We start from the raw sequence: 15,344 nt of genomic DNA on the forward strand, positions 1-15,344 counted from the left end.
TCTAACAGAAAACAAAGCAGAACTTTTGATCTTAAATTGTTTCTCCTCTGGAAGGGTGTCCTTTGATTCAGTCTGTGGTTGTAAAAATGATTAGAGAAAATGAGATGTATCGCAAAAGATCAGGAGCAGCAAGAACCAAACACAAGAGAAAACATTTAAACACAAAGGCAGGGGTGACAGAGGGGCCATACAGAGAGAGGTCTCCTCCATTTCACCAGTGCTTCTTTTCCACTTGTAAATACACTGCCGGGAGATTAACTGAATGAAGTAAAAACAAGGGTGGGATGTAAAAAGAGGAGCTGTGACCGATTTCTATGACTCCCTAATAACTGACTGGCAAGCTGGCATAGCGGATCACTAAATGCCATGAATCATTTGCAGACCAAGATCAAAGAGTAAAGAGAACATAGTTCTCCCAGCTGGGCATTCATGCAGGGCTTTGACTACCTGAAAACTTCAGAAAACCATTGTTTTTTCTCTTCTCATCTCTAACCTATTTTCATCTCTGTTTCCTTCTAGACTCAGCCATGTACTTGTTAGTCTACCTTTTTTAGTTCTTACTTACTTCATCATGTTAATCAAGGAGCAAAATTTCAGCTCGTTTCAATTGCTTTTTACCAACAGGAAATTAAGCCTAAGGATTTATATTGTTTTTTGTTCCTTTCCTTCCAAGTGCTGAACCTTATACTGGCTGAAATGGAAAAAAACCTCCTTTGGGGAAAAATAAGGATTGACTGGTCCTGTCCCTGATCCTATTTCCTATTTTACCTCCACCTGAATGTAGTGTCTTGTAATTGAAAGACCTATGGAACCAGCAATCAAATTATTCTAGTGTATATGTAGTTCAGATCCAAAGAGCCAGATATGGGCATCCCATAAAGATAAATCAAACCACAGGAGAAATTTGTCTTATCCAGATATCCAGAGCTGACAAAATATGTCTGAGACCTCTACTAAAATGGAAGTATGATGCATAGCAAATAGCTTGGAGAAAAAGTAGTAATCAATACACTGAAGATAAGAAATGGAAAATGGGGTGGTAAATTTGAGCATGCCTAATGCCACTATACTTCTGAAGCAAGTGTGACAGACCTCTGATGCTTTTGTGGATACAGCAAAATCCTGCCTGAGATTTTCAAAATCCCCACTGAAGCTACAGTTCTGTCAGAGTCTAAGCTGACCTAGGTTGCTGTTACCTCTTGCCTACCTGCCCCTCTGCCCCACAACACTGCTGGCTGGATTTGCCAGCTCTCCCTCACACTGGCAAAAACATACCTAAACCTGCAGTGAGTTGGTTCGGAGACTTAAACTGGAAGAAAATGCTCCCCTCTACCCCCTGCCCCCCACCCCCCGCTGAAATGGGTTGCTAGTTTCTCTCCCTTAACTGTCTCACTGTATGATCAGATAAGGATCCACAACCCCACTCCAAATCATGCATATGTGTTTATGTGGATGTTTCAAAAGATTCACTTTACTGCAGTTGTGATTGTTTACTTTGATATAGGATTCTTGAAACACTGGGTCCACTTTCTTCGTGAGTTAACCACATAGAATCACCATACTCTTTGGCATTTAAACTTCCATTAAATAACAAAAAATGCCCCTTTCCATCATGGTTGTTCAGGAAATCTTCCTAGTAGGACCCAACTGTGCAGTGTTTCCTTTCTTGAGTTCTGAAAATAGTCTGAAGCAATACTGATGAGAGAGGTAAACGCTGCCCAAACTGCTTGTTTGCATTCAGGCTTTGACTCAAAACCTTATTGACACCATTATAAATGTCAACATTTGATACATAATACATGAATACATTTTAGCAGATGGAGAGGAATGGAAATGAAGCCAAGATGCAGTTGAGGCTGGGTTTGGAATTGCTGGAAGGAGGAGGATGAACAAAGGAGAGATGCCAAGAAGGAAGTAGAGCAGAAACAGAGAAAGGAAGATGGGAAGGAAGGGAAGAGAAATCACTCCTACTGAGTTCTGCTGAATCCAGTACTAGCAGAGTGAAAGAATAATAAACAGTGCATTACGTTCTGCAGCAAAAGATGAGGCTTTGCCTTTGCTTATTCTGTGAAGCTCCCTTTGAGACGAGCAGGAGCTCTGCTGTGGACAGAAGGCAATAGCCCATCCTCCATACCCAGGCATGACATTTGTTCTCCTCCACAGGATGAACAGGATACCCTCTCAGTCAGAGACAGCTTAACTAAAACAGCCCAATAACCACCTATTTTAGATTAACAAGAGTAACCCAACAGCTATATCAATGTTACAAATTGCATTAAACTTCTGAAAGGGTTTTGTCGTAACTAAAAATTATGATCATTCTAGATTAAACAGATATGGGATACTACCATTCATCGCTCAGGGTGTAAAGAAATTTATACTTTTTTTAAAAAGCTCATTGCTATGCAGTAGAAACACATGCAATAGGGATGAACTGCCTGCAAAATAGTCCTCCCAATCTGTCAATAATAACTATATTTTTAGGGTCTAATAAAAAATAAGCCAGAGGACAAGATGAGAAAAAACTGTGCAAGCAAAAGGTAAAATTAAGATTTTGCACTCTGAGGACGAGGTTACCAAGAACTATTATCATTACCCATATAATAAACAGGAACAGAATGTGATCTTCAGAAATTCCTTCACATTTTCTAAAGAGGAGCTTCTATGAATCTTCTCCTTTCTTCCTCGTCCTATGTTGTTTATTCACACTTCTTTTCTTAGAAACACAGCTGATTTGTCCCAAAGCCTCTGCATGTAAAGGATAAATGTATTAATTCATGATATTCACTATTCTCATGCTTTTCTTTCTCAAAATGTAAAAGAACAACCACAATTCAATACTCAAAGCAAATTTCCCTAGGAAAACAAGGGATCTTTTCTATTTCAGACCCTTGGTATCTCCATTTTCATAGACCGGATCAGTTTGTCTCCTTTCAGTCTCAGAATTGCTTATCTAGCCTTCAGCAAGTGCTATGCACAAGCATAAGTCTGACAAACTTGATTTAGGTTAAGAAATAATTTTTCTGTTGTCATAGAAACAACTGCAAGATGATCCAGGCATGAGGAAAAAGTAACAACGATAAGCAGGCTGCTGGTTTCGCCAGTGAAATTCTCCTCGTTGTTGATGTCCCACCAGTAATTTCCTTGCTCCCTAGGGCAAAAAGGGCAGAAAGATGGTATCTGGAAGGATGGCTGAGGGGAAAAATTTGCCTAGAGAGTGGCTTCAGTGTCATAAGGCAGGCACATTTCCCAGTCCAGAAGAGGGTGTGCAATCAGCACAACTTCTCCTGCAAGGCTGCAGCATGGGGAGCAAAGTAAATGTTTCTTTCAAATAGGGAGCAAAACTGGACTAGAAATCCCCCAGGCCTGTTATAGAGACCTCCCATGCCATGGTGGAGAGACGGAACACTTTGCTTCTCTTATGGCAGAGGTTTGCTTCTATCAGCAGGAATGAATCATATCCACATTTTAATGTTTGCACAGCTCTTGCCACTGTGCCATGCATAAACAATTTCTGCTTCAGTAAGAGGAAGCATCCACCTGGACAGTGACAAATATAAGGGAGTAAAAGAATCAATGAACACTGATCATCATGGCATGTTCATGTAGAAGCGTCTTCACCCACCCCAGCGCTGCCTGCCCACGAGCTCCATGCCACAGCACAGGCAATTACACCCTGCCTGATATAAAAGACCATTCATTGCCATTTTTATGCAATGAGAGCACAGGAATGTATACTGTGTACTACAACACTTACACTTTACTCAATCTCCACCATCAGTCATTGACATTTTAGGGATGTTTATCCCCAAGATTTACAAGGGCAATGAACATTGCTAGTACTTGCCACTACAGCTGTCAGACTGACTTGACATTCTTTCCCAAGGGAAATCTGTTTCTGCATCTGCTACTGTTGGTTCAGCTTACAACAGGCTTTCAGCTGAAGGGTTGTTGTTGTGGATCCGTGGCCTCACAAAAAGGCAAAAGGACAAAAATGTTACTGCAGGAAAGTCAGAAAACCTGTAATGTTTTGTGCAGGCTTGGAGTTCCTCTAAGCAATGAATGGAAAAGCCAGAGGATTCCAGTCCAGAACACTCCTCTGCTGCAACTAGTACCAGGAATAGTCCAGAAAAGAGGAGGACATGGATAGATTACAGCTTCTTTTTGCCTCTAATGCTGCAAGTTGCAATATGTCAATAATTACAAGAGAGTTTAGTGAACAAATATTGTCTCTTTTTCTGCTGGTGCACTGTCCAGACAGTTTTATTTCCCCTCTATTATTTCTCATTTGAAAATATTTGCCAGACAATCTCTCCAAGTCCTTTCTGATCTGAAGCTTACTGATATTAATTTTGCAAGTGTAAGAAACAGAGGAAGCTCTGCTATTGCTTCTGATTCCTGATAAGGTGAAAGCAGCTTTTAGCACTGGGTGTGCCATAGATTGAGGAAAGTGAATGCAAACTGATATTTTCCAATATTCTCTGTAAAATGCATTCTTGTAGGCTTTTTTTCAGATACACAAAAGTGCATGGAGGATGGAAAATGAAAACAGAACTTAATTATTGCCATGATTATTGTTGCTAGATTATAAAAAAGTGCCTATCTGCCACTTCTTCCCTATGTGCACATGTACTCGTCTCTTTTTATGTTCACTGCCTGTCCACAGCTTGTCTTATACATGCATCTTGTTATGTCTCATTATCACATTTCATTCCCATGCTCTTTATAGTGCAAAACAAGGTGTGCATTTGGTTATGAAAATGCTGGAGGGGGTGAGGGCGTTTTTGCATGGGAGATGCTGTATTACCATGTCAATCATTGCTCCTTCTCTTTCTTAGTCTTCGCAGATTAATCTTGGATGAGCCTCAACCGGAATGCTTCTGGCACTGGGGAAGGTGAGATTTAGATAGCAAATTCTCAGCCCAGGTCCGCTGGCATGTGATTCACACACTGTTATCAAACTTGCACTGAGGGGCCTAAAGCTTCCCTCCCACCATGCTGAAAATCTGGTTTAGAGCTAAGCTTAATTTATGGGTTGCTGGGCGAAGATTGTCTTTCCCAGTTGAACTCTTTAACTCTGGGCCTACATGTAATCCCCTCCCCCCCTTTTTTTTTCCAGAAGAACTGTTGTCTATTAACTAGCCTAGTTACTGAAAAAGGAATAGGGGAGAGAGACCGCAGGCGGCTTCTCCAGCATTATAATACCCACTGATGCTGGCTGAGCATGCCATTTCTAGATGTCATCCAGGCCCCTGCTGCACTTTGTCCCCTGTGAGTGTGAGCACTGAAGAACTTTCTGCTTTTGTAGCCTGCTGCTGAGATGCATCTCGTTTTCTCTTTTGAGGTGAGCTGTGAGTTTTGACCTATGTTCAGCAGGAGATACCACTAAACATCGGGACCTGAAGGCTGACAGGGTCTCTTGGAGGAAGCTTTCTTCTGTTGAGGGAAGCAGGGCACGCAGAGGGACTAGAGTGGGAAAGACCTATGCACCTTCCCCGTGAGAGAGGAGTAAGAATGTGTGGAAGCAGAACTGCAAAAGCAGCATGGCAGCATATCTACTCAGAAACAGTAAAACAAAACCCATTCAACTGGAATAGCAATGGCTGCTGAGCAGTGGTGGCTGCTGTGGCCTGAGGTGTAGGCATCATGTGTTCAACTGCATAACCTACGCTCCCCAAAAGGCAGTGATCCCTGAAAACAAGTGTTTACGTCACCTACATGCTCAGATAGCACTGCCTTGACTGCAGTGTCCTGGGGCAACTGCAGATACAGCACATTAATCAGCTGTTGGTAGAGGCTTTGTTACAGAGAGGTGGAACAGGAGAATAGTTGTAGCATTAGGAGAAGAGCCGCAACAGCAGGCAGGTCTGTGGGAGAGAAGGGGTGTTGCATTTGCTGGAATATGAATATAAACTGTGCTGCTGCCAAAACAAATGGTTCCCCTTGTTTGTTTCCTTTTCTTACAAATAGCCAGTGACTTAAAGATAGAAAAAGTTACAGTATATCTATAGTATATCTAATACATCTAATATAATATAGACTATATTTAATATATAATTATACAATATAATATACAAATATAGCATATCTAATAGCATGCCCTCCTTTGTATTCTAGAGCATCACCCTTCTCCCTGCTGTTTGGCACCTTGCCCATTTCCAGCAGGCACTTTCAAATGCAGATTTCTCCCTCAATAGGTATGGCCGGGGCTCTTTGTCCTCATCTTCCCCTACCTTTATTGGCAGCTCTGCTGTTGGGGGCCTTGCTCAGATATCACAAGGAACAGGGCCGGGTAAGAAGCAGAGCAGAAAGGGCCCCCTGAATACTGATTCATTACCATACAAATGGAGGAACACCCTAGCTATGCAGAGGGCGGTATCTTTATAAAGCATGCGTAAATACCACACAAAACAATGATTAGACAGCGCTTATGCACCAGTTAAAATTCATCCTGGACAGGCTGGATAACACATATCCATAAATGCTAAAACGAATTCACTTAGGATCTGCAAATGGTTTATAGATGTCGCCTGAGATAGGAGCATTGCCTGGGGTGTGGTAGGCATATCTGTGCAGTAACTATCGGCAAGCCCTGACAAGAAGACAGATTAAGACAGGCAACTCGAGATGATCCCCCATCTGTCTATGTCCATGTGGCTCAAAGGCCAGCTGTCCCCGAGGATTCACTTGGGGTCCTAGCCGGGTGCTATGCCCGAATCCCTGATGCGTCCACAAAGACGGACTGGCTCATCTGAGTGCTTCTTTTGCACTGCACTAGGCTGGTTTATAACCCTAAGCCTTGTGCTGTCGACAGTCACACTGGCAACCTTGGGGGGAGCATTTTGCAGGAAAACCATTTTGATAGCTGTAGTTCTAGTTATGGCCCATGGTCCATGGAAAGAAATGACAGAGCAGCTTGGATTAGTATAATGCTGAGGGTTGTGGGATATACCCACAGCAGCTCTGAAACCAAACAGAAACAACAACCAAAGTGCACGTACAGTTCTTCCACCTCTGTTCGCCTGTCCTCCTCTTTCACAGGAAGGGGGATTAGTATGGAGATGGGTGATGGCACTTGAATGCAATCCTGAAGTATGGCTGCATGTGCTCTCACTGGGTCTGCTGCTCACTTGAGTTAAACCTAGAGCAGACAGATATTGAGGGGCTAAACCAAATAATCTGGCCTAATAAAACTTGGTTAATCAATGCCAACTTTTCATGCCACCATGGAAACATTTTCTGGACGCATTATATAATGTCTACCTACACAAATAGCCATACAACATGCTGGGTTTGCAACCTTGTAATTACACTTTCCAAAATAATATATTGTAGCCCTCTAAACACCTGAACAGATAATTTGATGACAAGTACTCTGGAGGACTTTAAAAGCACTGCCTGCTGTGGAGAAGAAGAGGAACTAATCACCTTTTCAAGATCCTCTTTGATTTGTGGGAAAAAAATTACATCTCCATGTTTCTTTGAAAATCAGCATAAGGCAGGCAATACAGTCTATAGAAATCTGCTTTCTGCCCTTCCAGGTTCTCACTTTTCAGATATATCCATTTGCTGGTATGTAAAATACATGTAAGCCTCCCAAAACCAGCTATGCTTTCAGACCTTTATAAACAAGTAGAACTGGGAGATTGGCATATCCCAGACCTGAAGAGGAGGACAGGGAAAAGATCTCATGAGCTCTGTGAGAACCACATTTTGGAATATAATTCAGGATTTCTTGCAAATGTTGACCAATTGACCTGCCCGTTGGACATGTGCCAGGCTGTAGCCTCATTAAGAGATTCCAGATCAATCATATGCCTCTGAGAAAGGAGTCTTAGCGAGTTTTTCTGCAAAGACTATTGACATGGTTCCAGTTATGTTGGACTCTGGTAAATATAATGTCAGGATTTTTAGCATGTGTGTTACAGAAAGAGGTGAAAAGGTATGTCAGGCTAGTTTAACCATATTTTCAGCACCAGCCTGGCTAAATCTGTTTCTAACTCAATCTAGTTCTGCTACCTCTGCGACCAAACCATTCACAGAAAAGCCTTAAGAACTGAAATGGTAAAAACCCAAGGAACAGCAGTTTACAATGAAAACAACCGGGCTGATAATTAAACTTCTACCAATGGTTTGAGTTGGCAGTCAGCTCAGTTAGCAAACAGTAATAGAGAGAGACAGTCCAAATTCTTTACTGTCTGTCTGTGGGACTGATCAGCCTTGACAATGTTTCAGCTTACCTCTCTAGAATGGGGTGAAAGGCTCTATTCAGGCAACAGGCAAAGCTGTTTCCATCTGGCATACTCTGTCTGTCTCATGAGTTTTCCCCCACTGATTATTAAAGAGCTGTTTTATATAACCCCCTCCACCCCATTTGCTTCTGGACTCCCAGCTCATTCTTGTCTCATGACTTCAGTTCTGATGCCCACAAGACATTTTGAAAAGAATTAATTTCCTACCTGAGAAAGCCCTAATATGTACCGCACAGTGATGTTAATGAAAAACAGTAGGTGCTGTAGCATCTGATTCCTGGGATTTTGTGATTAATTGTGACAGCAGCATTAACAGTAAACACATTTGTTTTATGTCAGCTGCTGATTGACAAAACATTTATCTATTTTCTTCCAGTATAGGTCATATCTATAAATCCTTAGGTGACTTCAAAAGTGGTTTATCTAGCCACTACAATTTCTACATGACAAAGTATTCCCTTGACTCATTTTTTAAGATATAACCTGCTGTATGTGGACTTAGAGGGTATTTTTGCAGAAATATTTATTGCATGTTCCATGCTTCACGGTTCTGCTTAGCAGGCTAGCATTAGTAGCAAATCTTTTTTTGTGACTGGCATTTGCATAAATTGGATACTGTGACTTCTGTAAAAGTTCTGTATTTCCAAAGCTCTTCTCATCATACAGATCTAGTATAAAATGTATTGACGTTCTGTGCTTATTAACATTCTTTTACTTACTGTTTGAGCTTCTTGCAATTTGTAATGTGTTCTATCCTGAAAAAATGATAAAGAGGTAGAAAGTAGAAAGGAAGGAACTGAATCAAAAAGAGACAAAGTGAGTTATAAGTTGCCCAATAATCAAGCCAGACAGCTGAAAACCAAGGATCAGTTTCCTTCTGACCTACGCTGCTGCTCTCCAAGCATTGCACCCTCTTGCCAGTTTCTTCCACTGGGAAAGAATTCTTCATGTAAATAATTTTGGATTTAAAAACACGTTTTCAGTAGTTTTTAGCATCCTTATTCAGTTTTACTTTTTCTCTTCCCTTTGCCAAATGCCCTTTACAAAAATGGAAGCGAATTAAGATTTCTCCCTCAGTCTCCATTGCAAATAGAGGCCTGAATCAAAGACCTGGTTTGAGTGCTATTAGTAAAGGCACATCAGACCAGGTGAGTTACAGGTGTTGAAAACTGCACTGTAGTTTTGTCAGAGCAAACTATTAGATCATCAAATATGATTTTAAATGAAGTATGAAGTCTGAAAGGATTCTGGAAAGAACCATTTTCAGATAAAGGCAAGGAGAATTAAACTATAAGGAGGGAGCTGCAGAAAAAAAAAAAAAAAGCTTCAGTTTCTTCAGTTGAAGGGGTTTTATGTATTTGTGAATTTTCTAAAGTGCTATTTTCCGCCATCATCATTGTCTAAAACACTGCACTCCATAACTGTTGTCATGGATTTACATTCTTCTTTGTTGCTGAGGACAGCCAGTTTGAATTAGAAGCTCTTCGTAGCCAAATTCTGAAGTATCAGGATATTAACTCGATGTGGCAATGGATTAAAGCAGGGCTGCTCCACCCCTTCTCCCAGCCTCGCAGGGGAGGGTGTTGAAGGGCCACGCAGCAGCTCCTGAATTGCCACTGTTCCCAACTGACATATTTTTTGCTTTACTCTAACATGTCAAGCTGTCCGTATCCCTCTGTCAGCTCCAGGCAAAGATGCCAGCCTCTAAGATAAGGGCAGCATGATCAGGCAAGGCTGGTAGTTGTGTCAGCCATCCCAGCTTAATCTGCTGCTGCCTGGGTCTGCAGACTGCCAAAATTCTGTCGTTCCTGTCTCATGGGCAGCAATTGTTTGTAAGACCGGTCTACTCCTTTACAAAAGTTAGTGCTTCACCCCAGCTTGGGGATTTGTCAAAGTCCTGAGTCACTGAGTCAACAAAAGGCCCCACAAAGGCTCTCTGACTTGGGTTGTAGTCCCGCAACCCTTGCTGACTCATGCTGTTTGTATGAACAGGAACGTTCCCTTCACTGAACTGCGCTCCTGAACACAAGGCAAAGGATCAGGTGGGGTATTTAATATTAAGCGCAGAACACTAAATTATTACCATTCAACCTAACTCACTGCTCCCCAGAATACATTTGAAATGTCATTACAATAGATTGTGTTCTGCACAAAGCAAGTCAGTGCACTTAGTTGGGATTACATCTGTTATGCCTACTATTGTACCAAAAAAACCATTGATTTTAATACACTCTGCAATGTTCCTAAAGGCTTAGAAACTAATGTCAGCTGAATATATTAAAACTGGATGTTCAATCACTGCACCAAATATACCCTGCTAACCAGTCACCTTTAAAAGGTTAGTGGCACCTTCTTGAATAATTTGCTACCATGAGATTGCATGTCCTTTGGGTCCTCTTGGAAGTTGCAAAGGAAGGATGGGCAGGAACATGATATGATGACACCAGTGTTGAAGTGATTTATTTCAATGTTATTACTATATATTTGGAATTTTTTCCCCATGTTTTTAAATTTCATCAGGGAATTTTCCTAAATTTCTGCATTGTTTTCTTGGAGTTTCTTTCAGTCTTCCATTTTTTTCCCTTTTCCTTTCCTCTTTCCTTTGTCCCCTTCTTCTCCTTTTCCTCTTTCTTTTTCCCCTTCTTTTCCTTCTCCTTTTCCTTTTCCTTGTTTTTCTATTCCACTCCAGTCTATTCTACAATTTTGGTTTTACTATTCTATTATTTTTATTTCAAGAAAATTCTAGACACGTGATCAGTTTTGCATGCTTTTGCTCCTAATAATAATTACGGGTCAAATTTTGCACCCTATAAATTTAGGTGGATTAATTTGGTGTAATTCCACTGATATTAATGGAATTTAAACTGACATCAGACTCTAACCCTACATTTTAATGATTGATTTGCATGGTCTCAGCTGTGAGACAATTTGTCTTAAGCCACCATTAAATCAGAAAATGAATGTTTCTGACTGAGTATGCCAATCATTCTAGCTTATCTAGTGAGAGATGCCACACGCTTTCTCCTGCTCTAGCCTTATTTTTGACAGCTACTTATGCTACTTATTGTCTAATTGGGCCTGCCAATCCTCTCTGTACATTCCAATCTGTCCAGCCTAGACACAAGAGTCTGAAACGTTTTTAAAATCTGCATATGGTTGTTGATTACAAGAGATGGAGGGAAAAAAATACAGCCTAGATGTGACAACATGCTTACTTCTGTATGATTATTGTTCAGAAAAATAAAAATTGCCAAAAATAAAAGAAGAAATTCTACCTGAGTACTTGGGCCTTCTGACTGTAAAGGGAGAAAGGGTACTATGGACATGATGAAAGCCACATTTTCTTCTGAGGCTTTCACACTCACAAGGCAGTAAGGGCTAAATCCTGCCATTTGTTGCTTGCTGTACTGTGAAAGAGGAGGTGAGGAGTTAAGATCTATTCCCAGGTAGTAACAAATGGCAGGAGACACAGCTTACTGATGTGCCCCAATGCACAGCATAGGGTTTCTGGAGGAAGAAGATGTCCCCACACATAGCATCGGCTGTAGGTTAGGACCTGCTTTGCCTCCATGCAGAGAAACAAGTCCCCCATGCTGCATCCCCCTGCGAAATCCTGCTCGCCAACACCAGGACTCCCTCTGTGGAGGACACATCTGCCAACCTCTGCTTAACCTTACGGTTGCAACTTGCCAAACAGCACGCCAACATTTGGACTACAGTTCCTCAGCGGGGCTGGCAGAGCTCTGACATCCGCCGGGACCAGATCCAAAGCTCCTGGGATTCAATGGGAAAAAAAAAAGTCCATTGATCTCGGTGGCTTTGGATCTGTCCTTTTGCTCGTCTCCTTTGATGATTTATACAACACTGACGTGCATATCTCACTTCTGAAGTACAGAGCACATGGTTTTAATCTCACCATTTCCCTGGTGGCAGGGAAGGAAGTGTGCTGGCAGCTAAGACACTGAAAAGCACTCATTATTCTGTACATTATTATTACTTTTTACGTCCCCATGGAAGGTAGAAATTAAAATGAAGAATCACAAATATTTTTTTACAGTCTTTGCTTGCCCTTAAAGGCACAGTAAAATATTACAAAGTGCAAATTTTGTGTGTGTGTAAAAATGGTGAGAACATTTTGTATCAAAATTGAAGGTAAAAGAAGATTAACAAGAAAAATTACCCCTTTCCCTAGGAAAAGCTTAGAGATGGAATCTTTCTGATGTACCAGGGAATTCTCTTCTCAGATTGGAAAGTGAGAACATTTCATCCTTGTGAAGTCTTCATTTGTAAAATCAAGATTACCAGGCCATTGGCAGCAGTGCTCTACTAGTTATGCTGCTCCGGACCAAGTCCCACAGTAATGGTGGGTACAAAGCAAACTTAAAATAAGTCACAACTCAAGATTCGTTGTGTCCTGAAGAACAGTTTTATGGGGCAGCCAGCAATTGCTACGCTGAGTATCTGGCTGCCAGACCTGGTACCCTGTGCAGTTCTCCAAGGGATGCCCCCACAGCACCCAAGTTCACGGAGCCAGAGCACCTCCTGCCCACTGGAGAGATCCACAAACTGCCAGTCGCTTTCATAAAGCAGGAGGGATGCTTTGTTATATTTTTATATTTTCATTCCAGTCCAACACCTTCTTCCTTCTTTGTTTCCTCACTGGCTAGTGCAATTTTTTCAGCACTAGATGTCAGTGTGGACTTGTGATACCAGATTGCTCTGTATTTTTCCTTTAACAAGAGAAGAATTGCCATCCAGAATGAAATCAAGTCTCTCCAGCCTCATGACGTGCTTCCTACAAAACCGGTCTTGTCTTTACTGTTCAAATTCCACGTGGAAAGGGTGGAACCACATTCTGTCCTTGACTGGGATTAATACAGCTGCAAAAGGGCCCTATCTGTTTTGTGATTATACCACATTTGAGTTAAAGAGGAGCTACCATGACTCTGGAGGAAAAGCTTTGTTTAGAAAATAATAGAGAAAAAGAAAGTTTCTGAATTATCTTGACAAATTGTGACCCTGCTAAGGTAGCATTGTACAGGTGCTCCACAGGGATGGCTAACCCTAACTAACGGTACTCATCTCAACAAGAACCTTCTGATGAGACCGAGCCTTTGCATTCCTGTCTGATGAGACTGAGTCTTTGCATTCCTATTGTCTAGAAAGACATTCCATCATTTAGAAATGTTTTGCTACACCAGGCTGTTACAAGGACTGTTCTAACTTGAACCTGGTTTATTATTATTAGCCTGGTATTTTCTGAATACTAAACTGAAACCAGCTTGGGGCAGAGCAACCGACCAGGAAGTGCATGATGGCTTTCTGAAGTGGTGAAATGACTGGTTTCTATCACCCTTCAGAAAACGTTTCGTTTCTTTAACAAATTTAACTCCCTCAGTCTAAATGGTGAGTGGTCCCTGTGCTATTATGGGAGGGCTGAGGAAGATGCCTCAAGCACCCTGACTCCCCTCACTTTGCAAGCAGCAATCTAGAACAAGACACTGCTCCTCTTGCTCCTGGGGAAGTACAAACTGGGGAAGAGCAGAGCGGGGAGAGGAGGAAGCGGGTTCACAATTCTGATTTCTCATCTTTTACTTTCATGGGTTCTGGCTTCTGTCAAGTGGATCTGAGCCAGCACGACAGATGGAGCCTTTTACACCACCTTCGTGCTTGGTTTACACCAGGCGTGATGCACAGAAGCCGAGGCAGAAAACGTTTCTGGCAGAGAACGCAAAGCGGAGCTCTCTGACATTCCTCCTGACTCGGTAGAGTTGCGGCTGCGATCTAGGCCTTCAGAAAAAATCCAGTTACGTGCTTTTGTATTCTTCACTATGCATTAACTGATAAAGTATTACCCTCACACATACACTAGTACACCTTGCCTTTATTATACTTTAAGGTGGTTTACTGTCCCTTTGACTTCTGCTACGTGAAGTCACTACAACACATGCGTGACTGCCCAAGCAGCTGTGCTTAAAAGCCCTATGAGCAACTACCTAGTGTGTTCTTGTTTCTTATTATTAGGCTTATCAGTAGCAGACTGTAAGTAGGAGGCTATAGAATATTAAAAGAATAGCGTTTAAAACTATCAGTTGAAAACATTAGCAAATACTTCAAAAAAATATGGACAAAGGTATTTTTTCTCCTGGATTCTGAGAAGCTAAGGTAATATTTGGCAGATAGTACAGAACCTGAGAGAATACAAATTGTACTTGGCAAATCTCATGCCACGTGGCTCTACCAGCTGCTGTCATTCCTACATATTTCACTTTGTTATTGTTTCTGTAATACTGTTTTCCATTTACTCACCTCTTTCTATAGATGTCTAGCATTCAAGCAATTAGTATTGCTATTGAAAGATGCATCCTGTAAAGACCTTGTCTGCAATTCAGCTTCTGAAGACTGATTTACCTGTGTAATATTCACTGTGTCAGGACTTGAAGTGCCTTCTTTATTAACTATCATGAATTGTTCAGATAAGGCTCTCTGTAAAGCCAGCTGCCTCTCTAGGTGCAGAAGGGTTTCATGGTCTCACACCCTACATTGCAAGGCAAACCAGGGTAATTCAGGAACATACCTTGAAAGACTATCGTTATCTCCTTCTGCAGAAGTAAAGGGAGCTGAGGCTATCAACAGTCCTCCCCCAGCTCCTGAATCCTCATTCAGCTGGCATTGCTGGGTGCTGATACATGAGATCTGAAAACGAGAGAGAGTAAACGTACTTCCCATCTGTTAGTTTGTCCTCCACCCCCTCTTCTGAGAAATCATAGAAACAGAAAAATTAGCTGGATGGGACCTTCATATGTCAACTCATCTACCCCGGGCTCCCATACCCACAGATCTGTGTATCACGCCTTGCCCAGATAAACATGTATTGATGTTGCTTCCTTTATTAATTGGTGCAAATGCCTTTAGTGCAGACGTGTGCATAGTCTAAGCAACTGTTTGTCTTCTGTTATTCCTTCAGCATATAATAAAAATGGTTTGCACAGTAGCTTCTGAAGAAAGATAGTGTTGGGGGGCTTACAGCTGCATGAAAAGTCAGGAAGCTACACAGTGGGATAATTCATGCAGAGCTGATAACAAAAAACC

At 41.6% G+C, this 15,344-nt stretch overlaps 2 long non-coding RNA genes across 3 annotated transcripts; one reads left to right on the forward strand and one right to left on the reverse strand.

Annotated features, from left to right (window-relative positions):
* Nucleotides 1-1,372: 1,372 nt before the first annotated feature.
* On the reverse strand, nucleotides 1,373-14,944 carry LOC135312044 (uncharacterized). Its single transcript, XR_010371675.1, has 3 exons — nucleotides 14,830-14,944; nucleotides 2,597-2,748; nucleotides 1,373-2,200 (listed from the first exon to the last, which is right to left on the reverse strand). It is a non-coding gene; the product is annotated as an uncharacterized LOC135312044 (long non-coding RNA).
* On the forward strand, nucleotides 5,168-14,118 carry LOC135312043 (uncharacterized). 2 transcript variants are annotated; one of them, XR_010371674.1, is made up of 3 exons: nucleotides 5,168-5,344; nucleotides 12,445-12,504; nucleotides 13,874-14,118. It is a non-coding gene; the product is annotated as an uncharacterized LOC135312043 (long non-coding RNA). The 2 variants fall into 2 exon arrangements; XR_010371673.1 differs by having other exon boundaries at nucleotides 12,445-14,118.
* Nucleotides 14,945-15,344: the final 400 nt, after the last annotated feature.

This window comes from Phalacrocorax carbo, chromosome 2, assembly GCF_963921805.1.
Source record: "Phalacrocorax carbo chromosome 2, bPhaCar2.1, whole genome shotgun sequence".
NCBI classification, from domain to species: Eukaryota; Metazoa; Chordata; class Aves; order Suliformes; family Phalacrocoracidae; genus Phalacrocorax; species Phalacrocorax carbo.